Source organism: Rhinoderma darwinii, chromosome 2 (genome assembly GCF_050947455.1).
Source record: "Rhinoderma darwinii isolate aRhiDar2 chromosome 2, aRhiDar2.hap1, whole genome shotgun sequence".
NCBI classification, from domain to species: domain Eukaryota; kingdom Metazoa; phylum Chordata; class Amphibia; order Anura; family Rhinodermatidae; genus Rhinoderma; species Rhinoderma darwinii.
In genome coordinates this window covers 228,729,190-228,735,189 of record NC_134688.1, presented here as the reverse complement: position 1 = coordinate 228,735,189, position 6,000 = coordinate 228,729,190, and positions in this window count along the sequence as shown.

Below are 6,000 nucleotides of genomic sequence, written 5' to 3'. Positions count from 1 at the left end.
AAAATAGCTAATAAAGTGGTTTAAAATAGATCGTATTTCTAAATAAAAAGCATCACTGTCCTACATTACAGCGCCTATCTCCTTATGTAGGAGATTGGCTCTGTCACCACTTATAATGTGGTAACAGAACCTCTTTAAATTGTCCCTGAGATCCTGTTTGTCCTGCAAATGCTTCCCATTAACCCCCAATCCTCTTTTTTTCAAATCCATCCGCAGTCTCATCTCTAGGTTTTTGTGGAAACAGAAGAGATATCGCCTGGTCCATCCTCTTCTCACAAAAAAAAAAGACTTTTGTTGATCTAGGGATATTCAGGCGTGCTACTGCTTATAAGGTGGAATTGACTATCCCAAGCAAAAAACAGGAAATGGTCGCATTGGCAAAAGCAACACATAAAGCTGTGTTTTCAGTCAATTTATGATTCCTTGAACCAAAGGTGTAAAGAAAAAAACACTCCTTTGAGGCACCTGTGAAACATGGAAAGTTCTGAAAGCCTTCGTGTCCTTGACTCCTACCCTAGCCTTAACAACGGGTTTCATTCCAACGCTTAATCATGGGCGCGGTCTCTCCTACCACGCTATGTAAGTGTTAGTTTAATTATTTAAACTCTTCTACTCCGCTGCCAGTGCAGCACAACTGGCCAACTTTAGTATATGTCCGCTAAGCTCATATATTGATTGACTGCTTACATGCCTCATGCACTGGCGGTACAGTAGAAAAAAACAAAATAAGTATATAAGGAGAGGTTCTGACTTTTATACCGCTAACGCCCTTTCACGATTAAGTGTCAGGTGTGTAAATAGATATGCGACTGAATTCAAAGCATGTAAATGCTTTACTGGTATCAGTAATGCCTGCGGAGGCATTATCCTAAACTATGAAAGTATAAATGCCATCCACAATTTTCCCAAATAATACCGCCACACAGTGTCTCAATAGCAATTACGGATGTAGCCTTCTTTAACTTGACTCTGATAACTTGCTGCAGCGTGATATCACACAACAAAAGCCACTGAAATGTCATTGAAAAAGTCAAGATAAGGGATCTTGCCACTGTGTATTTAATGCCTTAAAAGTCATGATAGAGACGGCTACATCTGTTAGTAAAATGGCTCATAGTTGACGTGTTCTCTGCATTCTCATTCATGGACATCTTTGAATAACCCAGCACAGCCCCTTTCTCCAGGAGCACTTCTGATCATCTCCCCCACTTGCATCAGTAGTCTACCCATTCCCAGTGGCGGATTAAGTAGACCATAGGCCCTAGGCTGCTCCCCAAACTTGGGCCCCTCTTCCCCACCGCCACTCTGCCGTGTCTATAGTGAACAACAACTTTTTGTTCGAGCATTGACAAATGGGTGTTACGATTCCCCTTGTCAAAGGGCTGTGTCCCTACATACTGACAGTCTCCAACCATCGCTGACCGTATCACACTTCGCTTTGACAATGGGAATGGTAACACACATTTGTCTATTAGTCCTGGGTACACAAAGCTATGTAGAATACAAGGATTTCCTACAACTGACATGTCAGGATCCCCTATAGATCCAGTGATGTCTTCTCTGATGGGAGTCGTTTTCTTTTTTTCTACATCTGACCCAGACCGTTATGGCGACTTCTCCTGATGAGACATCTTTGCCCATCACTTCTGCAGCCATTTCCAGCCTCTATAGAAACACACAAATTTAGAAACCAAGGCCCAGAACCATACATTAAAGGGATTGTCCGGGCACAGACTGTTTTTTATACTGATGATCTATCGATGTGCCCGGAAAATCCCTTTTACTCAGACTAATAATTTGGACCCCAGACTAGATCATAGAATACATACAGACCCAGACCTTCTAAACTATTGCAGTCCCCAGACTTGGGCCCCCCTCACCACCACCGCCCTGCCATGTCGTGTCTATATTAAACACCACCTTTCTGTGTTAGCATTGACAAATGGGTGTTAAGATTCACTTGTGAAAGGGCTGTGTCCCTACATATTGACAGTATCCAACCATCGCTGACAGTATCACACTGTGTAGGGACACATCCTCTTGACAATGGGAATCGTAACACGAATTTGTCTATTAGTCCTGGGTACACAAAGACTTTTTATAGAATACAAGGATTTCATATAACAGACATGTCAGGAGAGGGGACAGATCCTCTATAAATCCAGTGACTCACAAGTGATGTCTTCTCTGATGGGAGTCGTTCTCTTTTCTTCTGTTCTCCATCTGACACAGGCCGTTATGGCGACTTCTCCTGATGACTGCAGAGTTTCCTGATGAGAAATCTTTGTTCCTCGATTCTGCTGCCTTTTTCAGCATCTATAGCAACACAAAAATTCAGAAACTAAACACCCTAAATAGTTTTATAGAACAAGACCGAACCCCTAAGTAAATTAAGACCCCAGGCTCATACATTAACTCAGACCAATAAATTCAGTCCCCAAGGGGTAACTAAACATTCAAAAAACTTTTAGCAATATGTCAGAAGTTTTGTTCGTGGGGGTCCGAACACTGAGACCCCCATCCATCGCTAAAATAAAATGGCAGAAGCGCTCGGGTGAGCACTGTTCCACTTAATTTCTGATTGTCTTTCCTCGGAGCGGTGTAAGGACTCATAGACTTCTATTGTGCCCGTACACAGCTTGCTCGGCTATCAGAGGAAAGACAATCAGAAACAAAGTGGCACAGCACTCACCTGAGTGCTTCTGCCACTTTGTTTTAGCGATCGGTGGGGGTCTCAGTGCTCGGATCCTCACCAATGAGAACTTTTGAAATGTCACTATGATATGTAATTTTTTTTAGTTACTCTTTAAGCAGTCAGATACACCTCCCCTTGCAGTAAAATAACTCCTGAGGACCAGAGTGTCTGACTGACTGCTGAATGCTCCATGGGAGGGTCTTAGCGTCTGATTCTTATGCAGTGGCGGATTAAAGAGGCTCTGTCACCAGATTATAAGTGCCCTATGTCCTACATAATCTGATCGGCGCTGTAATGTAGATAACAGCAGTGATTTTTATTTTGAAAAACAATAATTTTTGAGCAAGTTACGCTGTCCAATCAGTGACCAATCAGCGTCATACACTTCTCATTGTTCCAGCCCAGCTTCTTTCACAGCACAATCACACTGTGCTGTGGATTATGCTGGGCTGGAACAATGAGAAGTGTATGACACTGATTGGTCACTGATTGGACAGTGTCATACACTCCTCTGTACAACGCCCACTTAGTCAAAAGTAAACACACGCCAAGTTGGTCATTAAGAAATGAATTAGCATAAATCTAAATTGCTCATAACTTGCTAAAAAATGATCGTTTTTCAAAATAAAAACCACTGCTGTTATCTACATTACAGCGCCAATCAGATTATGTAGGAGATAGGGCACTTATAATGTGGTGACAGAGCCTCTTTAAGTGTACCATGGGCCCTGGGCTGTTGATACAACTTGGGCCACCTCCTTCCCCCTCACATGCAATTCAAACCCCCCAACCCGCTGACACTGTGCCCGTCAGTGCCACTGACCTGACGGATACAGGTTTTAGCACTAGATACAGCTGCTCTGTATTCAGGATATAAAGCAGCTGTATCTGAAAAAGTAAAAATCCCTTTTAATAAAAAGTATTTGAAAAGTTGCACCAAACACACTGATACACAGTGTGGGGGAGATTATATTGCAAGGGCAGGTCAGATTGTCTGACTGACTGCTGAGCGTTCTATAGGGGGATTTGAGTGTCTGACTCTGACGTCTCTATGGGGGGGGGGATATCCCTCCTATAGAGATATCAGCAGTTAGTCGCTCAGACCCCTCTATAGAGCCCCCAGCAGTCAGTCAAACAACCTCCCCTTGCAATATATTAGTATCCAGTGAGGGCTCTATGGGAAGGAGGGGATTATAGTGAAAGGGGTCTAACCACATAAGTGACTGCAGAGGACTCTATGAAGGGGAAAGTAATCCCCCATAGAGCCCTCAGTATTTATTATACTACAGGGGGGGGTGGGTTGAGCATCTGACTGCTGAGTGCTCTATGGGGGGATATTATTGCCCCCCCCCACCATAGAGTCCTCTGCAGTGAGTTAGATGGACCCCAACTTGCTATATAATTAATCCCTTCCTAGCGTTGGCCGATCAGTTTAAAGTTGGCTGGGGCAGGAGGTGAGTACCACACTAACCTCACCACATGACCATCGCCCTGCTTTCCTGTTCCTCTCTGGTGGTGCGTGCATCGTCAGAGAGGCGTGTTCTAACTTCTACCACTTGCAGATGTGCCTATTGTAACACACGTCTGCTAGCTTTATCCCTCCCCTGCAAATGCTGTCCCTCCCCCAGGGCCGATTCTAGCTTTTCTGCTGCCTGAGGTGAAAATGTAAATGGCGCCCCCAGATTTTGATTGACATCCCACTGGCTGTTTTACATCACTAGTAGTCTCCTCCAACTCTTGCAGATGCACCGTTGCCTTGTACTGGCATGATAGGTGTAGCCGGGCAGAGTACTCCTCGCTGCAGGGTGCGTACCCAAGTAGTACAAGGCAACGGTGCATCCGAGAAAGTTGGAGGAGACTGGTAGTGATGTATAACCGATAGAGGGATGTCAATCAAGCATGGAACGGTGGGTTTGCAGGCAGGACTCTGACTCTTCAGGTTAGCGGCACCGCCCCATGACCCTTTAATGAGTAATTAGCATATAGTGTGCACAGTTTTAAAAGTTTACTTTATAGATTTTGCTGCATCGGAAAAAACATACAACGGAATGTTTGGAAATATTGTCAGGTCATGTGGCGGTTCAAGGGGTTAAAGCTACCCCTGAAAACTATTCCATCTGCCCTGCAATTTTGTTATTATATATATATTCTATATAATTAAAGCTCCAGAACCAAGCTCGGACATATATGGCTCCAGAACCAAGCTCAATACATATAGACAGCTCCAGAACAAAGCTCTGTACATAAATACAGCACCAGGACCAAGCTCAGCACATAAATACAACACCAAAACCAAGCTCAGTACATAAATATAGCTCCAGAACCAAGCTCAGCACATAAATACAACACCAGATCCAAGCTCAGTACATAAATATAGCTCCAGAACCAAGCTCAGCACATAAATACAACAACAGCCCAAATGCAGCCCAATTTAGTGCAACCCCTGACGTATAGGTTTGTGCGGATAAAACTACAGCTCCCAGAATGTTCCGAACAATTGTAAGAATATATTGGGAGTTTCTGTTTCCCCAAAAAATATCATACCACCCACCATATCGCTGCAGACCATAGAGTGACTACAGTACTGATAAGAGGCAGAATAAACATTTACATTAAGTGACTCACCAGTGACTTCATTTCAGATTCCAGTTCTTCTTCTTTTTCTCTTTTCTTCTCCATCCGGTCCAGACCTCTGTGATGACCTCTCCCGACCACGACCCATTTCTGCACTTTGCCCCTGAGATGTCTTCAGCTTCTCACTTTTCAAACATTTCTGCATCTATAAACAAAGATAACATTCTTATGGAGCAGCACAATACGTCCCTAAATATAATAGTACCATACACTGTGTCTCACACACACACACACACACACACACACACACACCCACCCACCCACACACACACACACACACACACACACACACACAGTGCTCCCTGAAGATAGTGCCCTCATAGAGCATCCTGTAGATTGTGCCCCCCATAGAGCCCCTGTAGATAGTGCCCCTATAGAGCCCCCTGTAGATAGTGCCCCACATATAGCACCCTGTTGATAGTGCTCTACATATAGCCCCCTGTAGATAGCACTCTACATATAGCGCCTCCTGTATATAGTGCCCTACATATAGTCCCCTTTGCACCAAAAAAGAGAGAACATGAAGTCTATAAGTCAAACGATAAAATGTACATTTTATTACACAAATTCTAAAAAGTCAATACATGAACTATTTAAAAATGAATCTACACAGATGACAGAAAAGGACCGCAAAAATATAAGACAAATATTGTGAGGGGGTTCAAATATCA